The 16,131-nt window shown below is 39.6% G+C and overlaps 1 protein-coding gene across 2 annotated transcripts in view; it reads right to left on the reverse strand.

The window, feature by feature from the left end:
• LOC116970217 (peroxisome proliferator-activated receptor gamma coactivator 1-alpha-like) overlaps positions 1–16,131 on the reverse strand; it is a 46,561-nt gene that overhangs the window by 24,305 nt on the left and 6,125 nt on the right. The window contains exons 1-2 of one of the 2 annotated variants that reach the window (XM_033016907.1): positions 6,445–6,448; positions 3,765–3,769 (exon numbers count right to left, since the gene is read on the reverse strand). The exons of the other annotated variant lie outside the window; for it this stretch is intronic. The gene's annotated coding sequence lies outside the window, so the exon portion shown is untranslated. Of the gene's footprint in view, positions 1–3,764; positions 3,770–6,444; positions 6,449–16,131 lie in introns of those variants that run through there. 2 annotated transcript variants of the gene reach the window in all.

Genomic DNA, 16,131 nt, shown 5'->3' on the forward strand with positions numbered 1-16,131 from the left:
ATAGCACAGATTTTCTTTACCTGTCTGACAAAGTTATGGGGCAAAATTGAAATACTAATATTCAGGGAACAGGGAATCCCCTCTTCTACTATAGATGAGGCTCTCACCAGGGTATCTTCTATACCCAGTAACTCTGCTCTCACTCCCCATCCCCCTACTCGTAAACAAGAGCAGAGTCCCCCTTGTCCTCACCTTCCACCCTACCAGCCGTCACATACAACAAATAATCCTCCGACATTTCCGCCACCTCCAACGGGATCCCACCACTGACCACATCTTCCCATCTCCTCCCTGTCTGCTCTCCGCAGAAACCGCTCCCTCTGTAACTCCCTGGTCAATTCGTCCCTTCCCACCCAAACCACCCCCTCTCCTGGCACTTTCCCTTGCAACCGCAAAAAATGCTACACTTGTTGCTTTACCTCCCCCCTTGATTCCATTCAAGGACCCAAGCAGTCTTTCCAAGTGCGGCAGAGGTTCATCTGCACCTCAGTTGGAACCTCATCTATTGCATCCGCTGCTCTAGATATCAGCTGCTCTACATCAGAGAGACCAAGCGTAGGCTTGGCGATCGCTTCGCCCAACACCTCCGCTCGATTCGCATTAACGTACCTGATCTTCCGGTGGCTCGGCATTTGAATTCCCCCTCCCATTCTGGATCAGACCTTTCTGTCCTGGGCCTCCTCCATGGCCAGAGTGAGGCCCACCGTAAGTTAGAGCGGCACCTCATATTTCGCTTGGGCAGTTTGCACCCCAGCGGTATGAACATTGACTTCTCTAATTTCAGGTAGTCCCTGTTTTTTCCTCCCCTTCCCAGCTCTCCCTCAGCCCACTGTCTCTGCCTCTTCCTTTCTTCTTCCCCGCCCCGCAACACCCACCCTCACATCAGTCTGAAGAAGGGTCTTGACCCGAAACGTTGCCTATTTCCTTCGCCCCATAGATGCTGCCTCACCCGCTGAGTTTCTCCAGCATTTTTGTCTACCATATTCTTCCACCACTTCATTTATTGCTGCTTGGTATGTAATGAATGAAAGTAACATAGTTGTAAAGCAAACAAGCAAGCCAGATTATTGTTCAGTGTGTGAAATTAAAATTGCATTCACAAAATATCTATTGAATGAAGGTTTAAAATACCTTCAACAATGCATTTTTTATCAGTGAACACTAAGTTTTAATTTCCTATAAAAGGATTTATGTTATCAAATCAGCTGTCTTTCAAGTTGTCCTTGCTTGTATAAATATTGTATGGCTTTCTAGAATGATATTATATCTACCACTATCTAGTATATTCATGCTTTAAACAAGTTCCAACTATATCTAATCTAAATAGACAAATACCTTGTAGTCATTTGGACTGGAAACCATAACATGATTGCAATTTTATCACAATGCAAACTATTCATGTAGGGTGCCTAATCAAGAACTTAGGACAAAAGGGAATACGTAACTGGAAATGCTCCACAATTCATTTGACTGATCTCAAAAACTCACACCACTTAATAGTTCCCTGTAATCTTGTGCAAGTTCACAATATTTTTTTCCACACTGTCTAACTATTTTGTCATCACTCTCAAAATACAATATCCTCAAGGATCTCAGCGGGACAGACAGTATCTGTGGATGGAATGCGCGGGCAATGTTTTAGGCACTAAATAATCACGGTAAACATCTTTGAATTAACTTGAGAAAATCTGTCCTGGAAATTTTCCAAAAAACAAAGATTTAGTAATGTGAAAGTTAAAGGCTGAAATTTTGCCAGGATATGCAGATCAGGTCTGAAATGAATGGCAGTAGAAAACAGGTCTGTGGTCCCAATGTATAATTAGTCCGTACAATGGAAACTTGTGTTCGGTCCATGTCATTGTGATTGGGGCATTGAGTACTGCTGCTGGCCTTTGTGGCAAAATGTATTAATAAGCTGATCTCCACTGAGATATTACTGGTGCAATCAAAGATAAAATTAAGGATAATTAGATAAAATGTATCTAAAAAGATAAACTTAAGGAGACACAAAAGACTGCAGATGCTGGAAATTAAAAAGGTTTTCTTGACAAAAGGAAATGGATATGTTTGGATATAACGTGAAGGCAAGATCAAGTTTGGATGAATGTTCCTCAATGACAAATAGCCTTCTGGTACTTACTGTCAAAACTGGCACATGTATAATGGTTCACTGGCTGAGGTATTGGAGAGTGACAGGTGCTGTACAGCCATTCCCAGAAAGCAATCAATGCCTTAAGCAGAGGAGAGAACCCTGGTGTTTGTCTTAGTTCTTCAGCATATGATCAGACTAAAAGCCACTTTACTTTTCATCAAAGTGTTAGACTGTATTCATTAGGAAAAATTAGACCACTGGAGATTATCATTCAGAAACGATGCCTAATTCAATTGTCATCAGAAACAGCTATATTTTTAAAGGGCATTCTGAAGGGTGATTCAATCATCAAAGTATGTGTTCATAGACATACATTTAAGTATTTTTCACTTGTATATGTCAAATTTTATTATATCACATTTAACAAAAAGCTCAATTATTTTGGTTGACTGGTTTTCAGTGTTTATTTAATGTCTACCAGCTCATATTGTGTGTAGTCTAAGGACTGAAGCAATTTTAAATTCCTGCAAGATTATTGCAAGTAAGGTAAATTGATGAATGCTGAAGTGCTTGTCTTTGCAAGGTAATTTAACAAAAAATGTATGTTTTCAAAGGGGACAAGGTTCAATTCCACTTTACTCTGTTTCAATCATTGATAAGAAAATTACCCTATAAAATGTCCAATTCAAGATGGAAATGGCAGAGATGATTTCATTTAAAAATATCAGGCTGAAAATGCCTCGGAACAGCACAAAATGAAATCAATTATATTGAATAAAAGAAAATGACGAAATGAAGTGTTGCTGACAAACGCCATAGTCATTAAGTTGTTCCACATATTTGCACCACCTGATCCTTCATTTTCTGAAGAAGATTGTGTAGATGACAGCCAAATATATGAAACATCACTATTTACAAATTAGAACTTCTGTTCCTATTAGGTTGAATCGTGTTGGCTGTAGTCAATGATTCTGAATCGAATCAGGCAATCAACCATCCAAATGAAATAAGTCGTACCTTTAACCTTTCAGTCCACCTTGCCACTGAGTGGGGCCTGACCCACTTACGCGATGTCGCGGGGTGAAGCCTGTATGGTCGTGAGTAGTCGCCCAAAGAGTTGTACCTTTTTCTCGTCGTTGCTGGATTTTCAACATGTTGAACATTTTCGGCAACCTGCTGCGACTATGACAGGTGCCGGCAAGTTTAGGATGCCGTGATAATTCCAGCATTTATTTTCTATCCTTAACGGTGGTAATAAGCCAGTTACAGAATTATCCCACAGCTCAGTTGGATACAAATTTCCTGTATTTAGTCCCAATAAACAAGCAGTAATATATCTGCAAGGCAAAATGGTACACAGTTTTAAGATGAATATGCATCAGTTGCATATATCTTCCAAGGTGGTAGATGAGGATTTTGAAGGCTTACGGTATCCCTCCTCGTCTCCTGAGAGCCATTGAGGATATGTACTTGGGCACCACGGCCAAAGTTGTCACCCCGGATGGCGAGAGCAAAGTGTTCGAGAGACTTACAGGGAGACACGCTGGCACCCTTTCTCTTCGTCATTGTCCTTGATTATGCCATGCGGCAGGCGCTCAAGGAACATGAGGATCTCGGCTTTACAATCACCCCAAGGCGTTTGAGAAGAATCGGGCCAGTCAACTTGTCAGACCTCAACTTCGCTGATGATATTGTCCTGCTGGAAGACACGATTAAGGAGGCACAGGAGCTGCTCCGCAGGATCGAGACGGAGTGCGAGAAAGTTGTCCTCCACCTCAATGTCAAGAAGACGGTGTACATGGCGTTCAACGTTGGTGACCATGAGCCTCTCAAGACCAGTGGCGGTGCATCTCTCAAGAAAGTGGAGGACTTCAAGTACCTGGGAGAGTGCATGCAGAGCTCGGAGAATGAAATCAAGGTCCGGAAAGCGCTCGCATGGAAATCCCTCAATAACATGGGGAAAATCTGGACGTCTCGGATGTCTAAGGGTCTCAAACTGAGATTCTTCCCAGCAACTCTAGAGACCATATTATTGTACAGGTGTGAGGCATGGACTCTCATGCGAGCACTATCCAAGTCTCTTGATGGTACCTACATCCGGATGCTCAGAAAAGTTCAAAATGTCAGTTGGAAGGACCACATCACCAACGTCCAGGTCTATGGGGAGATTCCACCTCTGACCAAGAAGATCAGGATGAGAAGGATGAGGTTCGCTGGTCACTGTCACCACCACCCAGAAATGCCAGCACACAAGGTTGTGCAGTGGGAACCCACCCATGGATGACGTGACCCGGGACGGCCAATCAAGACGATGCTGTAGACGTTGATGGAAGACTAATGTGTAGAGACTAATGTGCCAGATGCATGGAGGACTGAGATGTGTGGGGCGTCCGTCACCGTGCCCGTCGGAAACGAGCACCACTACTTCGCTAATGTTTTCAACAGTAATGATGATTTCAACGATAATGATGGTAGATATCAAAAGCATGGAAAATATAATTGAAGGAATCTTGCTGCATTAATGCAGAATTATATTGATCCAACAATGCACTGCTGGAGGGAGGTGACAGCTAGGGGTGCCATTCAAGTAGGTTCCTTTTTTAGGGTTAGTTTAGTTTAGAGATTCCGTGCAGAAACAGGCCCTTTGCCCCACCGAGTCCACGCCGACCATCGATCCTCGCACATTAACTCTATTCTACACACACTAGGGACAATTTACAATTTTACCAAGCCAATTAACCTACAACCTGTATGTCTGGGGAGTGTGAGAGGAAACCGGAGCTCCTGGCGAAAACCCACTCAGGTCACAGGGAAAACGTACAAACTCCAAAAAAATAGCACCTGCAGTCAGGATCGAACCTGGGCCTCTGGCTCTCAAGCTAATATAAATACAGATAGTACTGGAAATACTCAGCAGGTTGGACATCATCTCTGGGAAGAGAAGATTATGTTTCGGGTTGAAGATTCTTCATCAGAATAACCCTGTTTACAGCTTTTCTGTTTTCAATTATCAGAGCCAACCCCACACCCTATTTGCAGCTTCCTTCGTCTGCTTCCCAGTTCTGATAAAGATTTTTAACCTGAAATGTTAACTTTATTTCGCATGTCATATATGCAGCCTGACCTGCTGAGTATTTCTATTACTTTCCGTTTCATTGTAAATCAAAATATCATAATTTAATGATATATCAGATAACGGGAAGCGTTAACAGGCTGTATAATTCTGAGTTGTAATAAAGCATCGGGGATGCACAATTTAACACATTGTAAAGATCCATATAAGTTACTACATCAATAATTCAAAAGGAACTAGAGAGAGTTGTACAATGTATGTTTAGCACTATTGATTAAATTAAAATAGAACAAGAAAGGCAGTGAGTGGAAATGAGGAATAACATATAAAGGAAGAAGTACCTACAATGTTTCTATGTTCGGTACAAGAGTATAATATACACGTTGGAAAATCCTTTTTATTATGGGAGCTACTTGCCCATCTTCAGCAATATGTGCTTTGTAAAGAATTAAGAGTTGCTAAGGCCAAAGTATTTGAAACAAAAGGTGAAATCAATAGTCTTGAATAGTTTCAAGGAAATGCAAGTTCCATTTAAGGTTGGAGAAAGTAAGACAAACCAAAAGGGTGATTGATGAAAAAGACCAAAGGGCAGATCTATCACATGTCTGCGCTACTAGTTAGCTTTGTGAGTGACACAAAGAAACCACTTCTTGGAATAATTGAAAGAAACTAAATTTTCACTGACTTGAAGAAAGCCATGATAAAAAATAGTTGTCGTTGTATGAGAGGACACAGAGCATGGAAGGCATCAATGTTGAAGCAATTAAATCATCAAAATAAGTTGGCTTTAAATTTCCACCTTGTTGAATTGTTATTTTTCCTTTTAATGTGCTTTTTTCAAAGGCTTCAAACCCATTGAATATCACATTAGACAAAATGTATTTAAAGTTCTTTAATATCCTACAGCAAGTATAAGACTCCTAAAACGTGCAATTGCAAATGTTTTCCTGTTTGTGATGTTAATATTGAATCTGATTGATTACTTTGTACCTTTCCCCTGTAAATAACGTTGTGCAAATATAATGTTCCAACAAAGTGTCATTCCTCTTCCCTAGTGACGTATGCCTATGAATGTGAAACAAACAGGGTCAAAATAGGTAGTTAATTAATTGTAACTTTATCTGTTTGACCTTTGCAACACATAATGCAGTGGTGAAAAATGCAAACTGCGGTGAGTCCCACTTATTGCTTTATCCTTTGCAAGTTGTATATGTGAATAGCTTTGAAGCCTTAACTAGGATGATATTATTTATTCTTCTTAAATTAAATTGCACAGCACAGAGATGGATCTTCAGTCAAAACTAATGATTTTGGATGGTAAAGGAGAAACTGGTCCTTGTAATAAACCTTGAGGTGCTCAACATCCCAAATGTCAGAGAATTTCAAAACATTGAGAACATTTGTCCCTTTCCAAACCATGATCTTTTCATCACAGGCCCCCCTCAGTGATCTGGTCATTGTTACCCATTAGCTAACCAGATATTCTGATAACTTGTATCTACCAGAAAACTTGTGTGTCCAGTCACTTAGATCTATGTTACAATGGCCATGTTAGAGAGATACAAATACTTATCAAATTAATGACCCAGCAGAGGCAATGGTAGTTTAGGACAATTAGTAGGATAGGACTGAAATGGCATATATCATACACGTTTAGAATTTACCAGAATGGAATATTAGGCTCACATAATCTACCCACAGATATAACAATACATTTGCTGAACTTACTGTCGCCTTAACCAGAAAGGTACAGAATAAAATAGAAGGATAGTAAGAGATTATCATCAGGGCAGCACAGTGGTGCTCACAGCACCAGAGACTCATGTTCGATGCTGTTCACAGGTGCTGTCTGTTTGTACGTTCTCCTTGTGATCATGTGGGTTTCCTCCCACATTCCAAAGACATGCGGTTTTGTAGGTTAATTGGCTCTGGTGTCGAGGACAAGATAGCATAGAACTATTATATGGATGTTAGCATTGACAGTGGGCCGAAGGGTCTGTTTCGCTGCTGTGTCTCTAAACTAAACCAAATCAAGATTTCTTGAGATGATACAGAGAATAACATCTAATTAGTTTGCTTATTTAGCAGAGCTAGCCAGATAAAAATCATCAAACTGACACATAACTCTGGTGCTCTGTTCATTAATATTGCCTGACCATCTGAGAGTTTCTTGCATTTTCTGTTTTATTTCCAATTTCCAGCATCTACAGTATTTTGCTTTTGGATTATTGGCAGTGACTGGGAAATTCAACTGAATGTCCTACAGTATATATGGGCAATTAGTCCAAACATTTTCTTGCCCTCACAGATGTATATGAACTAACAAACCCTTTGTCAGTGCTTGCATCTATACTGGTCATAAATGTAGGATGGTCCCTTCAGATTAACACTACACACTGCATATGGTGTGTAGTGTTAATTTAATGTTAATTTAAAAGGGCATCAATTATACTGGTGCCCAAGAAGAGCAAGGTGACGTGCTTCAATGACTATCGACCAGTGGCACTAACGTTTGTGGTGATGAAGTGCTTTGAGAGGTTGATCATGGCGCAAATCAACTCCTACCTCGACAAAAACCTGGACCCTCTGCAGTTCGCGTACCACCACAACAGATAAACGGTGGATGCGATCTCACTGGCTCTCTGCTCTGGACCACTTGGACAACAAATACCCATATGTCAGGCTGTTATTCATTGATTACAGCTCGGCATTTAATACAATCATCCCCTCCAAGCTGGTTACCAAACTCGCAGAACTGGGTCTCTGCGCATCCCTCTGCAATTGGGTCCTCGACTTCCTCATTCACAGACCACAGTCAGTTCATATTGGTGGAAATGTATCAGCCTCAATAACAATCCGCACGGGGGCACCTCAAGGCTGCATGCTTAGCCCCCTGCTGTACTCACTCTATACTCATGACTGCGTAGCCGGTCATAGTGCGATCTCCATCATCTTGTTCGCTGACGATACCACTGTTGTGGGACGTATCACTGATGGGGACGAGTCAGAGTATAGCAGTGAGATCAACCGACTGACCAAATGGTGCCAGCACAATAACCTGGCCCTCAACACCAGCAAAACCAAGGAACTGATTGTGGACTTTGGAAGGGGGAGGATGGGGACCCACAGTCCCATTTATATCAACGGATCGATGGTGGACAGGGTCAAGAGCTTCAAATTCCTGGGCGTGCATATCTCTGAAGATCTTTTCTGGTCCGAGAACACTGATGCAATCATGAAGAAAGCACATCAGCACCTCTACTTCCTGAGAAGATTACAGAGAGTCGGTATGTCAAGGAGGACTCGCTCTAACTTCTACAGGTGCACAGTGGAGAGCATGCTGGCTGGTTGCATCGTAGCTTGGTTCGGAAACTTGGAGCGGAAAAGACTACAAAAAGTAGTAAACACTGCCCAGTCCATCATCGGCTCTGACCTCCCGTCCATTGAGGGGATCTATCGCAGTCGCTGCCTCAAAAAGGCTGGCAACATCATCAAGGACCCACACCATCCGGGCCATACACTCATCTCCCCTCCATCTTCAGGTAGAAGGTACAGGAGCCTGAAGACTGCAACGGCCAGGTTCAGGAACCGCTTCTTCCCCACAGCCATCAGGCTATTAAACTCGGCTCGGACAAAACTCTGAACATTAATAGCCAATAATCTGTTTATTTGCACTTTATCAGTTTAATTATTCATGTGTGTATATATTTATGTAATGGTATATGGACACACTGTTCAGTATTTGTGCCTACTATGTTCTGATGTGCTAAAGCAAAGCAAGAATTTCATTGTCCTATCAGGGACACATGACAATAAAACTCTCTTGGTACTCTCTTGAACACTTGGTGACAATGGTGTGTACAGTAATCTGCCACAAACTATCAATGAATTTGAAATACTATTTCAAGGTGATAGCTCAAGGTGATCCATCCTGATTCTGATATGTGCCCTTTTTTTCTTTTCTGGCTGCAACAAGCACAATTGGCAGAGCCAGTTGAAGAGGATAATCTTGATCTTAAAGAAACCATCATCATGTTTGCCTTCACTTTTAAATCAGCGTGGTGCAATTGCCTTAATAAAAAAAGTATTGAGATAAGTACCAGCTAAGCTCTCTGATGTGCTTCTTTTATCTGCCAGTATTTCTGGGCTCTGCTTGAGCCACTTTAAAAACACTATCATTATTGAAAATTTACCCTCAATAAAAATTGCACTCTCTCTTCAAGATCCACCTTCATCCTCAATAATTCGGTCTGTTCTTTTGAAATGGTCGCAGTTTATGTAACTGCACATGGTGAAGCCAACACAGGTCTGAACAGCAGAATGATGATTAATATAATTTCACAAGGCCAGCAATTACTTGGATTGGGGGAAGGAGAGCCTGATGGAAGATGTTGCACTGCATTTACAACATAAAAACCATAAGACGTAGAAGAAGCTGTGGGCCATCTGCTCTTCATGGCTATTCCATCATTCAAAGTGATCATGGCTGATCTTGTAGCTCACTACTGATTTCGTGCACTGACCCCAAATCCCTCGATTCCTGTAATATCCAAAACTCTATTTATCTATGCCTATGTATAATCTCAGTGTCTGAATCAGTAAGACCCTGTTTGGTAATGAATTATAAAAATTCATGTCTTCTGAGTGAAGAAATTGCTTCTCATCTCTGTCCTAAAAAGCTGCCTCCTTATTTTTTTATCATTTGCACCTAAGTACCTCCGACAAGGGAAATATCATCCGAACATCTATGTTGTCAGTCTTTTAAGAATGTTCATCCTATTAAATTCAAGAGAGCATTGCAAACACCTTTTCCCTGTCACATAACCCAAGCTGCTTTTTTACTTTTTTTAACTTTTATTAGTTATTTATTTCGGACAGGATAAAAGAATAAAAAACAAACGTGAAACAGCATACAAAAAACAAAACAAAAATATTTATAAAGTGTCATAAACAATATCTATAAATAAATGAAATCATATGTGTCCGAAAAGGAGCAGGAAGAAGCCAAAGCTTGTTAATTCCCACCCCTTATTCAACTGCTTGTAATTATCTCATACAAATTTAGCAGCTATATGTACACCATATGTACACCAGCCACTATATGTACACCAAATTATTTACATTTGAACACTAATCTTAATTCCTATTCATGCAAAAATCGTCCAAGTCAGGAACCAATCTGGTGAACTTTCATTACATTCCTCTTATCATAATTATATAATTTCTTACGCAAGAAGATGGGCCCCTTACACAACATTCCAAGTGGAAATCGTATCAGGGTCTTGTATATGTGCAGCAGTATGTCTCAAATCTTGCCTTCAAAATTCTCTCCCAATAAAGACCAACTTAACTTTTGCCTTCCTAATTGCCTGTTGGCCCTGTATATTAACACCAAGTAATTGATGCACATTCAGGTGCACTGCAGCACAGGTGCAGTGACTACATTCAATCTTTTTTCTATGCCAAGATACAAGCTTCTTTATATCCCCAATAATGGAGATTTTAAACTTGTAGTAGGACAAAGCCCAAACGTTAGTCCTTCTAAACAAAATAAGAACAAGCCAAAAAAGGAGAAGAAAAGCTCTGTAGAGAGCAATAGGCATCTTCTGGATTCTTCTAAGAGTACTTCATACCCTTGAGAAACAGTTTTCAAAGACAATTGCATCCGGAAGCTTCAATGTTCTGGTGGCACATCTCCAATCATGCAGTCAAGGCTGGACCACTCAGCTTCTGGATGTCATTATTTACCTGAATATTCCAGACATGGTGGCCTCCATAGCACACAGCTTGCAGCATGTCATTGCCTTCTCTACATCAAGTAGATTCCTTATTCAAGGAGAGGCATGTAGTTTTGTAAAGTTTGTTGGCCTCCTCATCATTGGAGTGCACTGGGGTCTGCACATATGTGAAGCAGGTGCCGTACATTTACTGACTAGAGTAACACTCACGGAGAAAGATATGCGTCAGACTGCACCTCTGGAGATCACAGATAGGTGAGGTTTCAGATCAGGACCCTTCTTCAGCGATTGTGGTGGGGAGGAAGAATGCTGGAATAGAGGAGTGGTCGGACAAAGCCTGACAAGTGATAGATGGATACAGATGGAGGAGAGGGGGTGGTTTTGATAGGCAAATGGTTGGACAAAGGTGAAAATGACAGAGATGAAAAGCCAAATGGTGTGGGATAAGGATTGAAGATGTAGCAAATTGTCCCAACCTGAAACATCAACTATCCATGTTTGCTGAGATGCTGCAGCACCCGCTGAGTTACTCCAGCACTTTGTCTTTTTTTTTTTGTAAACCGGCATCTGCAGTTCCTTGTTTCTGCATTTAACACTCACGAAGTATGCAACTAGTGAGTGGCAACTTCCATATTATTCTAATAGCCAATGCTATTAATCAAGGAAACTCAAAAGGTTTAATCATTATGCAGGAATCCAGCATTTCGAAAAGTTTCAGCCAGCATGTCAATTGGATGACAGTTGAAGAGACATACAAGAAACTGCAGATGTTGGAATTGTGAGTTCAACACAAAGTGCAGAGAGTGCTCAAGGGGTCAGGCAGCATCCGTGGAGGGAATGGATAAGCAAAGTTTCGGGTTGGGACCCTTCTTCAGATACTTGAAGGAAAATTAACTTGAAGTATCCCCAACATCCACGGGTCTTCACTCCTGCATGGGCTTCTAGAAATGCTAGATGACATCAGTTCAACCACAGCAATGGGGTTACTAAGATTATTGAAGAGCTTGCCATAAAATGAGTTTCTGTTAGTGGATGAGTCAAGGGATTCATTGAAAACATTCATTTGCTGTATTCTCCACATTCTGAACATAATGTAATCTGCAGTGACTGGTGTAAGAGAAGGTAAAGTCACATTTCTTTCCCTGTGAGTGGGCAAATAGGTTCATTATCTGTCTGTCTGTCTGTCTGTCTGTCTGTCTGTCTGTCTGTCTGTCTGTCTGTCTGTCTGTCTGTCTGTCTGTCTGTCTATCTATCTATCTCTAAAACTCTGATCTTGTGCTCTTCCGGTTTGCGCGGTTTTTCAATTTGCGCAAAAACGGTACACAATAGCCAATTTTCATAATTCAAAGTTTACCTCAAGATATTTTTCACAAACAGATTCTCTGATTATGTGACTGTATCCTTCATCCCTGAATATAATTTGAGGTAATTTGTAGGTTACCCAATAAACACATTGAAAACTCCATAACTGCATTTGAGCTCATAATATATTACCTCTATCATGTCATTTGCCTCAACTTCAGAAAAATATGAAATATGATTTACTTGCCCATGATTTAAGCTATAAACTGTCGAACTAACTGTAACTAACAAATTACTTTTACTAATTCAAGCTAGAATTTCATGTGCAGCGTGGTTTGTCGGTTGTCCATCACATAGCTCTCTTTAATATCAGCTCAAGTGGTTTTAGAACAGATGGGAAAATAATCAGATGGGTGGGACTGTGAAGCTGCTACCTCACAGCGTCAGAGTCCAGAGTTCGATCCTAACCTCAGGTGTCACCTGTGTAGAGTTTGCACCTTCTTCCTGTGACCACATGGGTTTCCTCAGAGTGCTCCAATTTCCTACCACATGCCAGACATGCAGGTGTGTAGGTTAGTTGGCCTCTAGAAAATGGCCCTAATGTGTAGGGAGTGGACCAGAAAGTGAGATAACATAGAACTAGTATGAATAGATGAGTGATGGTCAGTGAGGATTCGATGGGCTGAAGGGCCTCTTTCCATGCAGTATCACAAAACTAAACTAAAATATTTTATGAAAACATGGAACCAGATTACTGGGATAGACGGTGCAAAAAAAAAAGTGTGATATATTTATAAAAGGAACTTAATAGGTCCTCCACAACAAAAATATTTATTAAAAATGTACCAATGAGATATTGTGGAAATTCAGTCAGAAACAGATCTTTCTGAAACTGTTATCACATTAGCATATGAAAATCTGATCTATGAAACCTTTACTAAAACAATTAGCCAAAAATTAAGTTTGCTGAATATTCAGCCACAATTTGAATATATATTCCTGATCCATCAAAAAGTCTATCTCTGATCTAGTTAAGATGAACAAGACAAACTGAGCAAACTAATGATCAAACTAAAGGAAATATAAATACATGTCTTTCAAAGTGCTGCCATTAGTTGTACTTAAATTTATTTAGCTTCTCTGTCAGAATCTTGATTATGCAGCCAAAGCTGGTGCGTAATAGTACCCAAGTCTATTTTCTATGTATGAGCCTGGATCTTAACCAGAAATGTTGGATTTTTATTCATTAGCATCTCTGTGAAAATCTTGTCATCAATGCTAAAAGACCAAACCTGATTTTTAATAAAAAATTCACATGCATAATTTTCTCACAATTTCTTTGGATCGATTAAATTGCCTTTATTATCTAAAGGAAAATCACCACTGTTTCAGAAGGAAAATGCATTCTTCTGCTTTTGCACGCCGAGATAACCAAAAGATTATTCCAATGCTAACGTCATCAATACACTCTAACATGCACACCTTCCAATGTAGGATGTAGGGAGATGACACACTTAGGTGTTTTGTATTATGGATAGGTAAATAAACACATAACTGTGAGGAGAAACAATATAAAGCTTTAGAGTAAAACTAGTTTATATTTTATACTTTCCTCTAAGGGACAATGTTGCTGATAAATTGTCACTAGCCATGAAAATAACTGTGCAATGAATGTGCATTTATAAACAGTAATAATTTGTATTAATAATCACAAAATACATTTTAAAACATAACTACAAATAAAATATAAAACAAACAAATCATGGTGTGGAATTGGGAATGGGAAAATCCTTGATGTGCTCATGAATTATTAAATCAAGTTAAATTTAGGAAGCTGGATATTGAACTTATTTTATGGGATTTTTCTCTCAATCAAGATAAGGAAGCATGCAAAACTACTGAAAGCACAGTTCCCTTGCCAAATAAAAAGTTTGATGCTTTTACCATCCTGAATTGATCTCCATAGCTTTAATCAATTACTATTTGTATACCTGCAGAACCAGTAAACGGTGAAGCATACCCTGTCTTCTTTGTAAAGTTGTATACTTCAAAAATAGAACAGCATAAAGAAATGGCCCTCTTATGCTGTCCTTAGCAATGAGGAAAACCTTAAATACTGATAACTAACCTTCTATATTAATACACCAAATTTCAATATTAAAGTACAAAACCATTTGGTGACCAAAACTTAACGCAATATTCTACGTGTAGCCACATCAAGATATTGTGCATAACTACAACATATCACCCCAAGTTTTATACTTAATTCCATGACTGATGAAGGGCAATGTGTCAAAACCCTTCTTACCACCTTATCTATCTGGAATGCGACTTTCAGAGAACTATGTATTGGTACTGCTCGATCCTTCTGCACTACAACACTCCCCAGGGACCTACTGTTCACTGAGAAGATCCTGTCCTAGTTAACTTCCCAAAATGCAACACCTCACATTTATCTGAATTAAACTCCATTAGCCAATCCTTGGTCCACTTGCTCAACTAATCAAAAGTTCTGCTATAACAAAGACCTTCTCACAATAATCGACAAATAAACTTTGGAAATATATCATTGGCATTTTCAAAATTCTTTAGGTGTCTTTAGGTATCAAGAGTGGTTTAGCACTCTTGATAGAAACTCATTTACTTACCAGCACTCCAAGATTTTCATTCAATCCCAACTAATGTGCACAAGTTCTGGTAATTACCTTCACAATCACAGTACCAGAATATTCAACATGAAGTTCTTAAAAGGACACATAGTGCTGGAGTTACCCCGGCAATCTGTGTCCTTTTGTGTGAAACACCTTCTGCAGTCCCTTGTTTCTAGATTCTGAAATTCTTTAAAAAATGTATTTTAATTACAGTTCATAATTAATCCCATCCACAACTTACTTCATCGGTTATACTATGGTCTCATTGTGCCTTCATGTCTATCTTTGAGGCTTGAAACCAGAAGCTATTTTCTACAACGTTCAATGTGTAGTTCTTGCATTTAATTTCTATATCTGAATTCTCAATTAGTAATCTTAACATGGTAATCTGCAATTGCACTTCATTTCCACTTTCTCTCTTTGATCATGTAATCATATTGAGGTGAGGGAATTAGCCATATTTACATTTGTAAGAAACCATTGGCAGTAGTGCTGATTCAGGACCAAGAATCACTAGTTAATGAACTGTGACCAAAATGGAAGATTTGTCCAATAGGAATTGGCAAAACCTTTCCACTCTAAAGATTATTTATAGTCTCTCTTTCTCAATTTGAGCAATTCCCCCCCCCCCCCCCAATCTTTGACAATGCATATGATGCAAGCACAGTTGGCTTTTCTTGACCATCATTCATTATGTGATTCTTGATTTTAACAGTCATCACTCTTTTGCAGGACTATCAGTCAACTCAGTTTGTTCCATAAACGTTTGAGTAACCTTGCTGTGTGTAAATTAGACATCCTACTTCCTATGTTATTACGCACCAGAAAGTACTTCATAGACTGTGCAGTGCTTTCAAACATGTTGTGAAAATGGCTCTATAAATATGGGGACTTATTTTTTCTTTAAATAAAAATGGAGCTTGGTGCTTCAAAGATGAATGATCAAATTGGACCTCAGCAGTGCATAAAGAGGATTCATTCATAAAACATTGTTGCAAGCAATACAGCATCGGGATTAAGAATTTGTGCAAAGACAATAAACTTTTCAGTGCTTGTCAGCATCAATCATCTTTTATCCTTTTCAAGTGCTTGATATTTCTTCAACACAATTGTTCTTTTACAGAAAAAATAATAATTCTCTACACCAACAAAATGTTAAATGGTTAAAATAAATTCCTTTGTAGAGATTCTTACAGGCTGAGGATCCACTCTCAAGGCTTACTGTCACTGAAACCTATGAATTACTGAAAATTGATTCAATTTGTATCAGTAACA

The sequence above is a fragment of the Amblyraja radiata genome, unplaced genomic scaffold (assembly GCF_010909765.2).
Source record: "Amblyraja radiata isolate CabotCenter1 unplaced genomic scaffold, sAmbRad1.1.pri scaffold_652_ctg1, whole genome shotgun sequence".
Classification (NCBI taxonomy): Eukaryota; Metazoa; Chordata; class Chondrichthyes; order Rajiformes; family Rajidae; genus Amblyraja; species Amblyraja radiata.